The 19,567-nt window shown below is 44.7% G+C and overlaps 1 non-coding gene and 1 pseudogene across 1 annotated transcript; one reads left to right on the top strand and one right to left on the bottom strand.

Moving 5' to 3' along the window:
• The first annotated feature begins 863 nt into the window (after positions 1 to 863).
• LOC127915508 (5-hydroxytryptamine receptor 2A-like) overlaps positions 864 to 19,567 on the top strand; it is an 86,697-nt pseudogene continuing 67,993 nt past the window's right edge.
• On the bottom strand, positions 15,216 to 15,317 carry LOC118369311 (U6 spliceosomal RNA). Its single transcript, XR_004822551.1, has one exon. It is a non-coding gene; the product is annotated as a U6 spliceosomal RNA (small nuclear RNA).

Genomic DNA, 19,567 nt, shown 5'->3' on the forward strand with positions numbered 1-19,567 from the left:
ACAAAATGTCCGATAGATCTATTCAGATAGCAGCCGATAAGACCGGTAACTATTAGCGGACCGCAGATGGGCGTTCAGGTAACGTCGCAACGGAGGAGCCAGCTGGATAACTCCCTCGGGCAGATAGCTTCGGTAGTCCAGTTGTGAAGGACCGATGGGCAGTAAAACGGGTCCGGATAGGTGATTGTAGCCCAGGAGAGGCTGATGGAACTCTTCAGCTGGCTAGCTCCAGAATAATAGATGTTTGCTCCGGGATCGACGTAAGCTGATAGTCACACGGATAGCAGCTAGCTAGCTATGAGATCAGGTATAAATGTCCAGAGCTTGCGGTTGAAATCCGGGGACATGGAGAGAAAAATAGGTCCGGTATGTTCCGGTCCGAGCCGCGCCGTACAAAACTGGTGATAGTTTTTCGAGCTAAAGGATAGCTGATGATCACAAACCGTGGGTAGCTGAATACTAACAATTAGCCAGTAAAGAAGCTAACTAGCTTCTGGCTAGCTTCTGGCTAGCTTCTATGGAGGATTACAGATTTGAGGTAAATAATGCTTTCTTTTATATATATATATATATATATATATTTGGTGAGGCGGGTTGCAGGAGAGTGTTTTGAAGTTGCGTTTATGGAAAAGAAAATATATATATAAAAAGGTATGCAAAGAAAGTTGTATGTATATATATATATATATACGGGACATGACAAGACACGGACAAAAGACATCTGACTGCTATGCCATCTTGGTGACAATTGATCTTGTTTGTGTACTAGATATTTCAGCTTTTTTTCTTTCTGTAATTCACATTGGGTTGCATTCCATGTCTGAAAAGTGCAGTAAAATAAAGCTTGATTGGATTGATCTGTAGGTATCTCAATGCTAATCTCTGTCCTAGGCCTGCGGGACCATACCAATGTGTTCAATGGTGGCAGATTCATCCTGCTTGGCTCCTTCGTGGCCTTCACCCCCCCTCACTATCATGGTGGTCACCTACTTCCTCACCATCAGCGCCCTGCATACTGAAGCTTCCATCCGCCTGGACCAGCTGGATCCCCGGCCCAAGTGGGCCGCCACCCTGTTGCTGGTCTTCTTCCCCCAGGCCTCTCTCTAAGAGAAGCTCTTCTTCATGCGTTCACTAAGCCGCGACACAGGAGGGTTAGGAAGAGGGGTCAGCAGGGCCAAGGTCGCCCAGCGGTGAAGGCATCACACCATGCAATCAATCAGCAATGTGCAGAAGGCATCCAAGTTCCTGGAATCGGCCTTATTCCTGTTCGTGGTCATGTGGTGTCCCTTCTTTATCATCAACGTACTGTCGGTGGTGTGCGACCCAGTGAACTGTGACCCGGAGATGGGGGAGCTGCTTAATGTGTTTTGTGTGGGTGGATACCTCTCCTCAGCCGTCAACGCTCTGGTATACACTGTTCAACATACAGTGGGGCCTTCTCCCACTACATACGCTGCCAGTACAGCCCGGAAGGGAAGCTTTTGCAGCTCATACCGGTCAACACTGTCCCTCCACTGGCCCACAACTCCACTCACATTAAAAACATGGTTAGTTTCGGCCTACTTAAGGGGTGGCTCTCTCATAGAAAACCATGTGAATGCAGCTGTGTCTGTTCTAATTAGCTCATTGACTACCATTGCAACAGAAATAATGATTAAGTGGCCCACGAGTGGGATGTCTCGCTTCCTTTCCTGTCTCTGCTCGTAGCACCATGCAGCAGTGCCTCTTCAACCGCAGGAGGCTGAAGAAATTTGGCTTGTCACCAAAAGCACTCACAAACTTTTACAGATGCACAATCGAGAGCATCCTGTCGGGCTGTATCACCGCCTGGTACGGCAACTGCTCTGCCCACAACCGTATGGCTCTCCAGAGGGTAGTGAGGTCTGCACAACGCATCACTGGGTGCAAACTACCTGCCCTCCAGGAAACCCGATGTCACAGGAAGGCCATAAAGATCATCAAGGACAACCACCCGAGCCACTGCCTGTTCACCCCGCTATCATCCAGAAGGCGAGGTCAGTACAGGTGCATCAACCGAGAGACTGAAAAACAGCTTCTATCTCAAGGCCATCAGACTAACATTGAGTGGCTGCTGCCAACATACTGACTCAATTCCAGCCACTCTAATAATGGAAAAATCGATGTAAAAAATGTATCACTAGCCACTTGAAACAATGCCACTTAATATAATGTTTACATACCCTACATTACTCATCTCATATGTATATACTGTACCATCTATTGCATCTTGCCTATGACGTTCTGTACCATCACTCCTTCATGAAGAATATGTACATAAAAATACATCTCTTTACACTTGTGTGTGTATAAGGTAGTTGTTGTGAAATTGTTAGGTTGGATTACTCATTGGTTATTAGTGCATTGTCGGAACTAGAAGCACAAGCATTTCACTACACTCGCATTAACATCTGCTAACCATGTGTATGTGACAAATACAATTTGATTTGACGTGTCAAATATGTTTTGCAATGACAGAGTAAAAGGAGTGGAATGTTGGCTTAACAAACACTATATACAGATCTACTGTCTATTTGTATATACAGTGGGGTTTGAAATTATTGACACCCTTGATAAAGATAAGCAATCACTGCTATATTGTATGCTCACAATGTGGAAATTATATTTTATTCTAATACAATTGCTCAGAATAAATGTTTTTCTTCTCAAAAAGGTAGTGGTCAAAAGTAACCCCCCCCCCTCCCCTAAAGATTCTTGTAAATAAAGTAGTCAAAAGTCCAGTATTTGGTCCCATATTTCTACCACACAACGACTCAACCTTGTGACTCCATAATCCATATGCAATTTGTTTTGTGGCCAATCGAAATTAATGGTAAAAAGTGGTAAAAAATGTGTTGTCATTGGAGTAATTAATAGTAATTAATGTTAATTGTCGACTAAACGTGGGTCAATGGAAAATTGCCTAGTGAGGCTGATTGTTCTCCATCCTCCCAATTCTGTAAAGGTTTTCTTCGTCTGAAGAGGTGTAGCAAGGATCGGACCAAGATATGGTGTGGTATGTGTCCATGGTTGTTTATTTAAAAACATAAACTGAACACTCAATGAAATACAAAACAAACATGAACAAAACCGAACCAGTACCTTGTGGCAAACAGACACGGAAACAATCACCCACAAAACAACAGTGAAACCCAGGCTACCTAAGTATGATTCTGAATCAGAGACAACTAACGACACCTGCCTCTGATTGAGAACCATACTAGGCCGAACGCAGAAAACCAACCTAGAAACACAAAGCATAGAATGCCCACCCAACTCAAGTCCTGACCAACTAAAACAAACAAATAACACAATAACTATGGTCAGAACGTGACAGATTCAGAATGATCTGTAATCATAGTAGCATCCACATTAATGTGATGTCATTACGTTTATTTGCGACAAATGATGATGGAAACAGAGATTATCAAATAAATAATGATTGACAAATCATTTAAGGTACCCAGGATGCGTGATATCACTGTGTAACTATAAAGCGCCACTCCACAATTAATTCTACTATAAAAAAAATATGTTTATTTTGCAGGACACAGATTGTCCTTATTTTCAAGAATGCCTGAATTGCTTCATCATGATTTTCTGGTTGGCTGGCAAGTTTCACCATCCAATTATTTCAGATATACAGGAATGCAAGTTTCACCATGGCGATACGTTGGCACATGGTAATTATTAGAATATGACAAATATTAGTCAATTGTTGCATTGTATCCATGCTGGCTTTCGCAGGATACTTGAGACATAAAACAGATAGGTGGGAGGGCATACAGGTTGTCAACATTTTTCATGCGCAATTTGCCTAAAGGGGAAGTGGAAAAACCGCAACATTTTGATTCATTTTTTTAGGTGTGATGTCATTACGTCCAGCTGTTTTCATCAACAAAAGATAGTTCAATTGAAATGTACCCTAGCAGGTCACATCTATTTTCTATGCATATTTTCTAAATGTCTACAAACAGTCACAGATGAGCAATACGGTTATTTTTGTCTCAGATTATGAGGAATTTAATCAGGAGAAAATATTATGGGTGACGATTAGTCACTCTAGGACTATTTTATATGGCTAATGGGATGAATCCGCATTCCCTTTAATGTCACATTATTACTACACTGAACAAAAATTGAAACCCAACATGTACAGTGTTGGTCCCATGTTTCACGAGCTGAAATAAAATATCCCAGAAATGTTCCATAACCACAAAAAGCTTATTTCTCTCATTGTGTGCACAAACGTGTTTACAACCCTGTTAGTGAGCCTTTCTCCTTTCTCCTTTACCAAGATAATCCATCCACCTGACAGCTGTGGCATATCAAGAAGCTGGTTAAACATTATGATCATTATAACAGGTACACCTTGTGCAGGGGACAATAAAAGGTCACTCTAAAATGTGCAGTTTTGCCACACAATGCCACAGATGTTTCAAGTTTTGGAGGAACTTGAAATAGATATGTTGACTGCAGGAATGTCCACCAGAGCTGTTGTCAGAGAATTTAATATTAATTTCTCTGCCATAAACCGCATCCAACGTAATTTTCACGAATTTGGCAGTACGTCCAACCGGCCTAGAACTGCCGACCATGTGTATGGCATTGTTTTGGCGAGTGGTTTGCTGATGTGAACATTGTGATCGGAGTGCTCCATGGTGGCGGTGGGGATATGGTATGGGCAGGAATAAGCTACGGACAACAAACACAATTGCATTTTATCGATGGCAATTTGAATGCACAGCATAAGCGTGACGGGGTCCTGAGGCCCATTGTCGTGCCAGTCACCATCACAATAATGAACAGCCCCATGTCGCAAGGATCTGTACACAATTCCAGGAAGCTGAAAATGTCCCAGTTCTTACATGGCTTGCATTACTCACCAGATATGTCACCCATTTGAGCATGTTTGGGATGCTCTGGATTGACGTGTCCGACAGCATGTTCCAGTTCCTACCAACATCAAGAAATGTCGCACAGCCATTGATGAGGAGTGGGACAACATTCCACAGCCTAATCAACTCTATGTGAAGGAGGCAAATGGTGGTCACACCAGATACTGACTGGTCCACAGATGCATATCTGTATTCCTAGTCATGTGGAATCCATAGATTATGGCCTAGTCATGTGGAATCCATAGATTATGGCCGAAAATTCATTTAAATTTACATATTTCCTTATATGAACTGTAACTCAGTGAATTGCTGCATGTCGCATTCATATTTTTGTTCAGTGTGTATTCTGGGAATGTTCTAAAAATGAAATTCTAAACATTAACAAGTTCTAAATTTTGTTCTCGGAACATGAACATTTTCCATAAAATCCATAAGGAAACTTTAGCAACGTTCATCAAACGTTCTAAGATTGTTGTCATGCTCTTCTTTTGTGACTCTATCATAGTCCGTCCCATGCATCCCCAATACATTTGTAGTTCAGTTTAATTTATGTAATGCTAGCACATCAACCCTCAATGAGTGAAACAGACTGTGATACTGAACTATTAACTATAAAAGTGTGCTGTTTTATGTTGATTAATACAGCTTGTGTCATAAAAGGAGGTCCAAGGCAGGTTGGATTAATTTGCATACAGGGAGGAACCAGGGAATCTGGTCACAACATGGATGCAGTGGGCAGATGAGACATTTTATTACCATGTGTAAACACAACAAGTGATCGGATGATAACAACCACTTGATAATAAATGGTATAACCATGGCTGGAGAGGGAAATATAAATAATATAATAAAATAATAGAATGTGGAGGTGGCGAGGCTGTGGAGTGCACTTCAGACATGGGCTTTAGACTTGTTTAATTACTGTTCACCTGGGCCAAAAGCCTAATGGAGGAGTTGGACAGAGGCCCAAACAAACAATGTTCCTGCTCGGATTTAAGTAATCCCCCAAGAGTCGATGTTAGCATAATACAAATATCCCCATAAATGTGTCTGTTTAAGCTAGAGATATCCATTTTCTTGCATGGCTGTGTCTCAATCCACCACATCCACCAATTCCGGGCTTCCGCATCTGAGATGGAACGGCGTAGAGCTACAGAGGTGTTTGTCAGACAACTAAATGGTCTGTAGCCTCCAAATGGTTTGGGCTCAAAACAAATAAAAATCCACCTTCGAAAGCATAGACTCTCATAAAAACATGACCGTCGTCGAGCAAAACTGACAACCCTCACAAGACTTGTCTGAAGGTTAGCCGGTACCAGTTTTAAAAAAATGGAATTATGGAAGTACAGATCTTAATTTGATCACCCTGTCACATGATAACTTGCAGGAAATGTAAAACGTGTAGGGTATTTGAACTTTAAAAAGGCTTCTGAAGTTTGTACTGTAATTTCCACTTTGAAATTTCAGACTTCATTTTCCCTTACAAAAAATGTCCCTTAATAATTATAACCCACATAATAATTGACATTTCCTGTTTCTGCAGGATTATTTTCCTGCTGTAGCAAATTAAGATCCTACATCTGTACTATTGTGCCAAAAAAGGGGTTAAATATCAGTCAAAATAAATAAAAAAATAAGTTCCTAAGCCAGTGGTTCTTAACCTGGGTTCGATCGAACCCCAGGGGTTCGCTGAGTCAGTCGCAGGGGTTCGGCGGAGGTCAAGACACACATCCGACTCATGACACGCCCCGCTTGGCCATCATTGGCTGCAAGTGATCACGCTACATCGCTTGGCCTATCTGTGCTGCAGGGGATTTGGTGCGCTCAGTAGTCGACTTGTGACTGTCGTGATGGTACGTCTTGTGATTTCTTTCTTAATATTTGAATCCCTTCATACTTACTATGTCGAGCAAAAAAAGAAAGTGGTCAGACGAATATGTACAATATGGATTCACATGTATAACGGAACGTGATGGGAGTCAGCATCCTAACTGCTTGATTTGCAATGCCAAGTTGAGCAATTCTAGTCTAGCACCGGCAAAACTAAGAGAAAACTTCCTTAAGCTGCATGGAGATGGAAAATACAAGAGCACAACACTCGCTGAATTCAAGGTGAAGAGAGCCAGAGTCGAAGAAAAGACTACTCTGCCTGTTCTCGGCTTTGTACCCATCAACACCCCGATCCTCACAGCATCGTACGAAGTTGCTTACCTGATCGCAAAGCAAGGAGAACAACACACCATTGGTGAAACACTCATAAAACCAGCTCTGTTGAAGATGGCAAATATCATGCTGGGAAAAGAGGCTGAAGTTAAGTTATCCCAAATTCCTCTTTCAAATGACACCAACTGTCACGACTTCCGCCGAGGTTGGCTCTCCTGCCCGTTCAGGCTGTGCTCGGCGGTCGTCGTCACCGTCCTATTAGCCACTACCGATCCCTTTTCGGTTATCTGTTGGTTTTGTCTGATTGTTTCCACCGTTGTGTTAGTTAATTCGTATCTGTATATAATGTAGGTTGTCCCGCCCTTGTTTTGTGCGGGATTGTTTGTTTTTGTCATTTCGTTTCGGCTGTCGGTGTTTTTGTGTTTTATTTCTCTGGTTTGTCTGTTATCCTGTTTTGGATATTTTCACCCTGTTTGTATTTTGGGTTGTCCGTGTTTATTTTTGTTCACCGGAGAATAAACTACTATTCACTATTTGCTCTCTGCGCCTGATTCCACCCACCTTGACTAGTCGTGACACCAACAGCGACAGAATAGAGGACATGAGCAAAGACATCTTGGCTCAAGTGGTTGCAGATCTGATTTCAAGCCCGGGAAAATTCAGCCTTCAACTCGACGAGACCACAGACATTTCCAATCTAAGCCAGCTTGCTGTATTCGTGCGTCATGTGATTTTTTTTATTTTGTAAGCCTCTTACAACAACAACTAAGGCAGACGATGTGAAGAAACTTGTGGATGACTTCTTCAAAGACAACAATCTTTCGTGGGATATGGTTTCTAAGGTTTGCTCGAACGGAGCTCCAGTCATGCTGGGAAGAAAGTCTGGTTTTGGGGCGCTAGTGAAAGCCGATGCACCACACATCATTGTTACGCATTGTATTCTGCACAGGCATGCGTTGGCAACAAAAACCTTGCCTCCAAAACTGGCAGAAGTATTAAAAATTGTAGTGGAATGCGTGAACTATGTGCAAACTAGTGCTCTGAGGCAACGCATCTTCAGTGAGCTGTGTAAAGAAATGGGCTCTGAATTCGAGGTTCTTCTGTACCATTCTAACGTTCGGTGGTTGACCCGGGGACAGGTGCTGAATCGTGTTTTTGCCGTGTGTGTGGAATTAGCCCTGTTTTTGCAAGAGCACCAACATTGTCATGCAGATTGCTTCAAACATTCTGAGTTCATTCTCATTTTAGCGTACATAGCTGATATCTTCGCAGCTCTCAGTCATCTCAATCAAAAGATGCAGGGCGGTGGAGTCAACATTATCGAAGTGGAGGAAAACCTGAAGGCTTTTCAAAAAAAGCTACCGTTATTGAAACGACGAACAGAGAACGATAACTTCGCAAACTTTCCCCTGCTGGACGACTGTGTAAGTAAGATCGAAGACGTGTCTGGAATCGGAGACATTTCTGTACCCGTGGAACTGAAGCAAGCAATTGCCACGCACTTAGATGAGCTTGCAAAGTCTCTCGACGGATACATCCCTACAAGAGAGTCATATCCAGCATGGGTGAGACAGCCGTTCACGTTTAGTGTTGAGACAAAAGATGTCAATGATGAATACCTCAATGAAATCATTGAAATTCAGCAGAGCCAGGTTCAACAGCAACTCTTCAGAACAACAACGCTTTCAACATTTTGGTGTCAACAAATGGTAACGTACCCTGTTATTGCTAAGAAAGCTCTGGAGATTTTCATACCGTGTGTTACAACCTATCTTCGCGAGCAATCCTTTTCGAGGATGCTGGACATAAAAAAATGAAGAAAAGGAACAGACTTTGTTGCGAAAATGACATGAGAGTGGCACTTGCCAAGATGAAGCCGCGCATTTCTGAACTGGTCTCTGAAAGACAACAGCAGAAGTCACACTGATTTGCAGTAAATATTCATTATTATGTTTTTGTGTGAAAATCATGTTTTGATAATTTTGTTCTTTGAACACAGTGATGTTGATGCACGGTTCATTTTGTGCACCAGTAAAATATATACCTATGTTTTTCCAATTAAGAAGGGTTAGGTGAATGCGCATATGAAACTGGTGGGGTTCAGTACCTCCAAGGTTAAGAACCACTGTCCTAAGCTTTCTTATCTCACAGATATAGGACATTTATGTGCACATGTGTGTGCATATGACCGAACATAATATTTCCTGATCAAACTGGCTAATTCAACTTGCTGGACAGATGTTCCTTTTCCATTTTACCAGGTTGCTGTGAACCACATCAGTCTGGATTAGTTAGGCATGATGGTGTGAATAACAAGTAAGGCATGAATAATCCAACCTTAGCAAAGTTCAAGTGAAATACACAACAGCTTGTGTAAGGTAGGATAACCAATCATTATTCTAAGATTTAAGCTACTCCTAGACAGATACATTATTTGTAACATACCCTTGACTGTCACATACTGTATGTGCTTACTGTGTCCAGAGCTAATTTAGTCAATACATTGTTTGACCAATAAAAAACAAAACCTATAAGACACAGCCTACTTAGAAAGTGAACAATCCACACCTACCATATCCAAAGATAGTAAATTTACACTGAGTGTACAGAACATTAGAAACACCTGTTCTTTCCATGACATTACATTTACATTACATTTAAGTCATTTAGCAGACGCTCTTATCCAGAGCGACTTACAAATTGGTGCATTCACCTTATGACATCCAGTGGAACAGCCACTTTACAATAGTGCATCTAAATCTTTTAAGGGGGAGGGGGGGTGAGAAGGATTACTTTATCCTATCCTAGGTATTCCTTAAAGAGGTGGGGTTTCAGGTGTCTCCGGAAGGTGGTGATTGACTCCGCTGTCCTGGCGTCGTGGGGGAGTTTGTTCCACCATTGGGGGGCCAGAGCAGCGAACAGTTTTGACTGGGCTGAGCGGGAACTGTACTTCCTCAGTGGTAGGGAGGCGAGCAGGCCAGAGGTGGATGAACGCAGTGCCCTTGTTTGGGTGTAGGGCCTGATCAGAGCCTGGAGGTACTGAGGTGCCGTTCCCCTCACAGCTCCGTAGGCAAGCACCATGGTCTTGTAGCGGATGCGAGATTCAACTGGAAGCCAGTGGAGAGAGCGGAGGAGCGGGGTGACGTGAGAGAACTTGGGAAGGTTGAACACCAGACGGGCTGCGGCGTTCTGGATGAGTTGTAGGGGTTTAATGGCACAGGCAGGGAGCCCAGCCAACAGCGAGTTGCAGTAATCCAGACGGGAGATGACAAGTGCCTGGATTAGGACCTGCGCCGCTTCCTGTGTGAGGCAGGGTCGTACTCTGCGGATGTTGTAGAGCATGAACCTACAGGAACGGGCCACCGCCTTGATGTTAGTTGAGAACGACAGGGTGTTGTCCAGGATCACGCCAAGGTTCTTAGCGCTCTGGGAGGAGGACACAATGGAGTTGTCAACCGTGATGGCGAGATCATGGAACGGGCAGTCCTTCCCCGGGAGGAAGAGCAGCTCCGTCTTGCCGAGGTTCAGCTTGAGGTGGTGATCCGTCATCCACACTGATATGTCTGCCAGACATGCAGAGATGCGATTCGCCACCTGGTCATCAGAAGGGGGAAAGGAGAAGATTAATTGTGTGTCGTCTGCATAGCAATGATAGGAGAGACCATGTGAGGTTATGACAGAGCCAAGTGACTTGGTGTATAGCGAGAATAGGAGAGGGCCTAGAACAGAGCCCTCTCAGTGAGGAGACAGATTCTCGCCACGCCACCTGGTAGGAGCGACCTGTCAGGTAGGACGCAATCCAAGCGTGGGCCGCGCCGGAGATGCCCAACTCGGAGAGGGTGGAGAGGAGGATCTGATGGTTCACAGTATCGAAGGCAGCCGATAGGTCTAGAAGGATGAGAGCAGAGGAGAGAGAGTTAGCTTTAGCAGTGCGGAGCGCCTCCGTGATACAGAGAAGAGCAGTCTCAGTTGAATGACTAGTCTTGAAACCTGACTGATTTGGATCAAGAAGGTCATTCTGAGAGAGATAGCGGGAGAGCTGGCCAAGGACGGCACGTTCAAGAGTTTTGGAGAGAAAAGAAAGAAGGGATACTGGTCTGTAGTTGATGACATCGGAGGGATCGAGTGTAGGTTTTTTCAGAAGGGGTGCAACTCTCGCTCTCTTGAAGACGGAAGGGACGTAGCCAGCGGTCAGGGATGAGTTGATGAGCGAGGTGAGGTAAGGGAGAAGGTCTCCGGAAATGGTCTGGAGAAGAGAGGAGGGGATAGGGTCAAGCGGGCAGGTTGTTGGGCGGCCGGCCATCACAAGATGCGAGATTTCATCTGGAGAGAGAGGGGAGAAAGAGGTCAGAGCACAGGGTAGGGCAGTGTGAGCAGAACCAGCGGTGTCGTCGACCTTATTTTCAAAATGGTTGACGAAGTCATCTGCAGAGAGGGAGGAGGGGGGGAGGGGGAGGAGGATTCAGGAGGGAGGAGAAGGTGGCAAAGAGCTTCCTAGGGTTAGAGGCAGATGCTTGGAATTTAGAGTGGTAGAAAGTGGCTTCAGCAGCAGAGACAGAGGAGGAAAATGTAGAGAGGAGGGAGTGAAAGGATGCCAGGTCCGCAGGGAGGCGAGTTTTCCTCCATTTCCGCTCAGCTGCCCGGAGCCCTGTTCTGTGAGCTCGCAATGAGTCGTCGAGCCACGGAGCGGGAGGGGAGGACCGAGCCGGCCTGGAGGATAGGGGACATAGAGAGTCAAAGGATGCAGAAAGGGAGGAGAGGAGGGTTGAGGAGGCAGAATCAGGAGATAGGTTGGAGAAGGTTTGAGCAGAGGGAAGAGATGATAGGACATAGACTGACCACTTGAATTCAGGTGAAAGCTATGATCTCTTGTTAAATCCACTTCAATCAGTGTAGACGAAAGGGATGAGACACTTTAGTTTTTTTTAAGCATTGAGACAATTGAGACATGGATTGTGTATGTGTGCGATTCAGAGGTTGAATGGGCAAGATAAATACAGTGTTTGTAAGTGCCTTTGAACGGGTTATGGTAGGAGTTCCCAGGCGCACTGGTTTGAGTGTGTCAAGAACTGCAACGCTGGTGGGTTTTCATGCTCAACAGTTTACCATGTGTATCAAGAATGGTCCACCACCCAAAGGACATCCAGCCAACTTGACACAACTTTTGACACCTTGCAGAGGCCATGCCCCAACGAATTGAGGATGTTCTGAAGGCTGAAAGGGGGTGCAACTCAATATTAGGAAGAAGTACATACACTGTGATGAGTGTGATTCTCAGTCTTTAATTACCAAACAAAATACATGTGGTTGAGGATAAATGAGGGGATTTGTCGCTGTGAATAAATAAGGGCCTTCAGTCAAGGAGAACACAGAAACCATCTTTATGTTAAAGAATGTACACGTGGGCATTCATCACTGCACTGTCAGAGCTCTGGTGAGGATCATACAACTCTGAGAATGCAACATTTTGAACTGCCTCGTCTGACATATCCTATTTCCCAAGATGAGCCTCATTCACCGAAGGATGATAACTGCAATTAGTGTAGCTTGTTGCAAGTCAGGATGCACATTCAGGCACATTCAGTGCTGGATTTCAACACAGTTTGCCACTTGCTCAAGAAGTGCTGATCATTATCCTTCGGGGGGTATAAGAGAAACCTTTCTCTGCAAGGTCTACCTCACTCGCTAGACGGCCTGGGCCGTATTGATCATGTAGTTATGCACAATTAAACTGAAAATGGTCATCGGATTGCTTACGGTTCTCCCTTTGATGCGTTCAATCACATATTTGTGACCATTGTTGAGTTGTCCATGCAGCCTACCATCATAAATATGGTAGCACTGTCTGAAAGGCATCTAAACAATAATTTGTACTGATGGGAAATAAAGGTCTTCACAAATGTATTAGTCAATTTCAACTTTTATTGTAAAAGATAAATGCGAACTTCCTCATCCAAACATCACACGGAAAACATCCATATTCAAACTCATTCCATAAACCAGTCTAAATAACAGTTTTTTTACCCCCTTTTTGTGGTATCCAATTGTTAGTAATTACTATCTTGTCTCATCGCTACAACTCCCGTACGGGCTCGGGAGAGACAAAGGTCGAAAGCCATGCGTCCTCCGAAACACAACCCAACCAAGCCGCACTGCTTCTTAACCTGTTGAGACTCTAGGGGCAGTATTTTCATTTTTGGAGAAGAAAAATGTTCCCGTCAGGACAAGATGCTAGAATATGCATATAATTGACAGCTTTGGATAGAAAACACTCTAACGTTTCCAAAACTGTAAAGATATTGTTTGTGAGTATAACAGAACTGATGTTGCAGGCGAAAGCCTAAGAAAAATCCAATCCGGAAGTGCCCCATATTTTGAAAGCGCTGCGTGCCAATGAGTCCCCATTGAGCTGTGAATGTGCTATGAACCAGCTTACGTATCTACATAGTTTTACGCATTTATGTTGAAGAATACCCGTAGTGGGCTACATTGCGCAAGTGGTCACATGATGCTCCCGGAGAAAATCTTGCGTAAAGTACAGAGGTAGCAATTATTCCAATCGCTTCTACTGAGAAACCAATTGTCCCGGTGGATATATTATCGAATAGATATTTGAAAAACACCTTGAGGATTGATTCTAAACAACCTTTGCCATGTTTCTGTCTATATTATGGAGCTAATTTGGAATATGACCGCAATTTCCAGTCGATTCCTCAGCCAAACGTGAAGAACTAATGGAGCTATTTCGCCTACACAAATTATATTTTTTCGGAAAAAATTTACTTTGGCTATATACCTGGGAGTCTCGTAAGTGAAAACATCCGAAGTTCATCAAAGGTAAACGATTTAATTTGATTGCTTTTCTGATTTTCGTGACCAGGTTGCCTGCTGCTAGCAAGGCTTAATGCTATGCTAGGCTATCGATAAACTTACACAAATGCTTGTCTGGCTTTGGCCGTAAAGCATATTTTGAAAATCTGAGATGACAGGGTGATTAACAAAAGGTTAAGCTGTGTTCCAATATACTTCACTTGTGATTTTCATGAATAGGAATATTTTCTAGGAAGATTTATGTCCGTTGCTTTATGCTAATTAGTGTCAGATGATGACAAATGTCCCGTTCACGGGATGGGGTGTAATATATGCCATTTAGCAGACGCTTTTATCCAGTCGCTAGAGGTTAACGCAGCGCGCATCCAATCCAGTGTGTCGGAGGAAACACTGTGCACCTGGCGACCTTGGTTAGCGTGCACTATGCCCGGCCCACCACAGGAGTCACTGGTGCGCTATGAGACAAGGATATCCCTACCAGCCAAACTCTGTAATATTGTTTAGAAAAGAGATGCATGTCAGCTAGGCTAACTGCAAATCAATTCCTTATTATGGCAGCCATGTTTGTTTATGTTTGACAAGCAAAAACTCCACAATCCCAGAATGCCATTCACTATAAAATGCAAAGAAACAAAGTCAAAGATGAATGTGCTCATTGCCTGAAAAATAGGAATTTAGTTTGGCCACTTTTCAGTATATCACAAACCTTCTATGTCCTTGTTGCATTGTATACAAGAACCGGAGCACATGACTTGACAAGTCGTTTACCATTTTTGACAAATCACAACTAAAATATAGTATTATCACCTCACAGATCATCTCTGTAAATACAAGTCTACTGTCTAGCCTACGCACATTATATGTGCCCATTTCAATCTATGCAAGAATCGGAATGCATGATTTCTCAACAGTCCATGAAAACATGTGAATAAAACAGTAAATAAATTTTACCCCATATATACATACAGTAGAAATGACAACATGATATACAGAAAATAATGCACTTACTTTGATAGGAATGCAACACGTCCGAAATCATTATTTGGAAGGAAAACAACAATGAAGACAATACAGACGCCAGCCAGAACATGTGCCCGGGGAAAAGGTATTGCAAGGCCTATTCTGACTAGATGTGCAATGTCTTCATACTTGATCTGAAGAAACATTGGAAAAGTGCTTGGGCTCTTGACAAAGAGAGAAAGCAATAAACTATATATTGTCTTTACAAGCCCTTTTTATTCTTGGAACAATGGATTTTCACATTCAAGGACCAATTCTATTTATTTTAATATTTTAATGATCCCTAAAAAAAAGGAGCGCTTCACGGATTTGCGTGTCATCCTTTCGCAGGGGCCATGCTAATCTTCTCTGTATCGATCCAATTTTAGTATGGTGTGGTATATTACAAAGTATTGAGATAAACTTTTGTTATTGACCAAAAAAAGCCTCAAACAGAAATTGTCCACAACAGTGAAATGGGCTACATTTTTTTGTGAATTAATTGTGAGTCGGAACACACCTCAATTCAGAAGGTTGTTAGAAAATCTAACTTGTTCAAAAATAATTACAAATTGACAAGTTGAAACAAATAATTAGATCATTCGCAGGCAGCATGCCTTGGTTTGAGGGCAGTGCGGGTTAACTGTCCTGTTGCGTAACAATCACATTTTGGAACAGTGAGTGCATTCCTACATCACATGCATAAAAAATGAAACTCAAAAGTTTAATAACACAGACTGCATCAGTGGTCTCCTGGGGCCTCATTTATCAATCATGCATAGGCACAAATCTATGTGTAAACCATGCGTGGGATCATCCATGCAAAATGTGAAATGTATCAATATGAACGTTTACATACAGTAGGGAGAACAAGTCATTGATACACTGCCGATTTTGCAGGTTTTCCTACTTACAAAGCATGGAGGAAAACTAACAGGTCTGTGAGAGCCGGAATTCTTACTGGTTGGTAGGTGATCAAATACTTATGTCATGCAAATTAATTACTTAAAAATCATACTATGATTTTTGTTTTAGATTCCGTCTCTCACAGTTGAAATGCACCTACGATAAAAATTACAGACCTTTACATGCTTTGTAAGTAGGAAAACCTGCAAAATCGGCAGTGTATCAAATACTTGTTCTCCCACTGTATTTACATACAGCCATGACCATGCGTGTGCACAGTGCCAAGTGATGGAATAAGGGAACTGCGTTTCAAGCGTAGAATGGGGAAAACATATTTTGAAAACGTGTAAAATTGTGAGAGTAATCATAAAAGGGTTTTATTTCATTGTATTTACATTGTGAAACATATCTTGGCATTCTTTAGCCTATAATTTGACCACATCAGCGCATTTGTTATGATAATAACCTATATAAAGCAGTTAAATTAGAGGTAGGCCTACATGTGAAAGTGAAATCATTGTTGAAATACTATGAAAGAACGAAATCTTCAGAAATTGAATGAGAGATAGCTGATCTCTAGAAGATTTGACACATGCTGCATTTCGCAGAGAGTGTGTTTTTAGAGAGATGTGAAACTTTCTCTGCACATTGGCTCATCAGACATCGTTTCCCAAAACAAATCATGTAGAATATTTGCAGGGATTTAGGACCTACTTTAAAAATGCATCCCGGTACACATCCAACTGCAATCTATCGTTGGGTTTTTGGCCAAAGGTACTTTTCAGCAGGAGCTTGCTGATCGACATCAAACAGCCCCAGATGAGTCAATGTTCTGGATGTAATCATCAGCAAAACTAACAATAACACATAACATGTCCATATACAATTGCACAACAGGTTGAAGTCAAGAGGGGTTTCTTTGCCATAATGCCATCAATGGGTTCCCAAATAAGAATGGAGCAATAGACGCCACCCACCACTCCATAAAATCACTATCCCAAAACAATTTAAACTATGTGAACAGAAAAGGCTTCCACTCTTTATGTGCAGGTGATCGGTTATGTAATATGCAAAAGATGCCGCCGAATGTAGTGACACGGTGGCTAGGTGGAAAGCACAACTTCTTTATTCTGCAGAACAGAAATGTTGGCCTACAGGACTGAGCTGTTGAGGATGGATGGCTTATTAGTGTAGCCTACTAATTTGAAGTATATTTACCATTGCTAAAGTATGGAACGCCCTTTGGGTCGTCCGTGTGAAAAAAGATGCTATTATAGAACTATTTGACGTGTCAAATAATCTTGTTGACCAATCAGGACCTTGATTTGACTGCATGTGACATAATAATATAACACATTCATTACTTTTTACAAGGTTATTACACATTGATTACACTATCACTCGTATTTAATTTGTCACAGCAATTCACAGATACGTATGCTATGACGCTGATAAAATGTTGTATCACGCACCTGCCGCTGCTACACAAGCTCAGACACACTTCCACAAGCTCGGTCAGTGCTGGTCATAAAAAAAGTTAGCTAGCTGAAGGATGTCACCAAGGTTTTTCTCTAAGAACATAGCAAAATGACATCTGTTTCAGTAACTATAGTTAGCTAGCTAACTATCTAGCAAGGTGTTATCATCTTAAACACCCCTAATTTATAAGACAGTTGTTATTTGATAAATTATGTTTGGACCCCCTGTCACGTTCTGACCTTTATTTCCTGTGTTTTGTATTTAGTTAGTATGGTCAGGGCGTGAGTTGGGTGGGCAGTCTATGTTTGTTTTTCTATGTTTTGGTTATTTCTATGTTTCGGCCTAGTATGGTTCTCAATCAGAGGCAGGTGTCATTAGTTGTCTCTGATTGAGAATCATACTTAGGTGGCCTGGGTTTCACTGTGTGTTTGTGGGTGATTGTTCCTGTCTCTGTGTGTGCACCAGATAGGACTGTTTTGAGTTTTCACATTTCTTGTTTTTTTGTTAGTTTGTTCATGTGTACCTTTACGCATTAAAAAAGTACCATGGACAATTACCACGCCGCGTATTGGTCCTCTGATCCGTTTCGCCTCTCCTCTTCGGAAGAAGAGGAGGAAATTCATTACAGAATCACCCACCAAAATCGGACCAAGCGGCGTGGTAAAGGACAGCGACGACAGCAGCAGCAGCATCAACAACAGAGGCCACCATCACAGGACTCCTGGACATGGGAGCAGATACTGAACGGAGAGGGACCCTGGGCACGGGCTGGGGAAAATCGCAGCCCTAAAGCAGAGCTTGAGGCAGCGAAAGCTGAGCGGCGGCAATATGAGGAGCCAGCACGGCAGTGCGACAGGTATGAGAGGCAGCCCCAAATTTTATTTGGGGGCACACGAGGTGTGGTACTAAGCCAGGTAGCAGACCTGAGCTCACTCCTCGTGTTCATGATAAGCAGCGCATTACTGGTCAGGCACCGTGTTATGCGGTTAAGCGCACGGTGTCGCCAGTGCGTGTCCATAGCCCGGTGCGCTATAGGGCAGCCCCCCGAGAGTGCCATGCGAGTGTGGGCATTGAGCCAGGGCGTATGGTGCCTGCTCAGCGGGTCTGGTCGCCGGTACGCAGTCTTGGTCCAGGTTATCCTGCGCCGGCTCTGCGTGCTGTGTCTCCGGGGCGCTGGGAGGGTGCAGTGCGTCCTCTGCCTGCGCTCCGCTCGTACCGGGCAACTGTGGGAGTGGAGCCTAGGGGAGAGGTGCGTGTAGTAAGCACTAGATCTCCCGTGCTTACCCACAGCCCGGTTCAACCTGTGCCTGCACTCTGGAGGGTCCGGGCTAGAGTAGTTGTCCAGCCTGGGGAAGTGGTGCCAAGGTTGCGCACCAGAGCTCCAGTGCTCCCTCACAGCCCGGTCTTTCAGGCTCCTCCTAACACCAAGCCTCCTGAAGGTCTCCCCAGCCTGGTGGTTCCTGTGGCAGCCCCACGCACCAGGCTGTCTCTCAGTCTCCTCCCTGCAGGTGCTCCCGCCTGTCCGGCGCCGCTGCCGGAGCGTCCCGCCTGTCCGGCGCCACTGCCGGAGCCTCCCGCCTGTCCGGCGCCGCTGCCGGAGCCTCCCGCCTGTCCGGGGCCACTGCCGGAGCCTCCCGCCTGTCCGGCGCCGCTGCCGGAGCGTCCCGCCTGTCCGGCGCCACTGCCGGAGCCTCCCGCCTGTCCGGCGCCGCTGCTGGAGCGTCCCGCCTGTCCGGCGCCGCTGCCTCCTGTGGCAGCTCCACGCACCAGGCTGTCTCTCTGTCTCCTCCCTGCAGGTGCTCCCGCCTGTCCGGCGCCGCTGCCGGAGCGTCCCGCCTGTCCTGCGCCGTTGCCGGAGCGTCCCGCCTGCCCGGCGCCGCTGCCGGAGCCTCCCACCTGTCCGGCGCCGCTGCCGGAGCGTCCCACCTGTCCGGCGCCACTGCCGGAGCGTCCCACCTGTCCGGCGCCACTGCCGGAGCCTCCCGCCTGTCCGGCGCCGCTGCCGGAGCCTCCCGCCTGTCCGGCGCCGCTGCCGGAGCCTCCCGCCTGTCCGGGCGCCGCTGCCGGAGCCTCCCGCCTGTCCGGCGCCGCTGCCGGAGCCCCTCAGCCCAGAGGCGCCAGAGCCCCTCAGCCCTGAGGCGCCAGAGCCCCTGCCCCTCTGTCCAGAGCTTCTGCCCCTCTGTCCCGAGCTGCCCCTCTGTCCAGTGGGGTCATTGAGAGGGGTTGCCATGGTGAGAAATCCACGGAGGCGGACAATAAAGCGGACTAAGACA

This window comes from Oncorhynchus keta, chromosome 35, assembly GCF_023373465.1.
Source record: "Oncorhynchus keta strain PuntledgeMale-10-30-2019 chromosome 35, Oket_V2, whole genome shotgun sequence".
In the NCBI taxonomy this organism is placed as follows: Eukaryota; Metazoa; Chordata; class Actinopteri; order Salmoniformes; family Salmonidae; genus Oncorhynchus; species Oncorhynchus keta.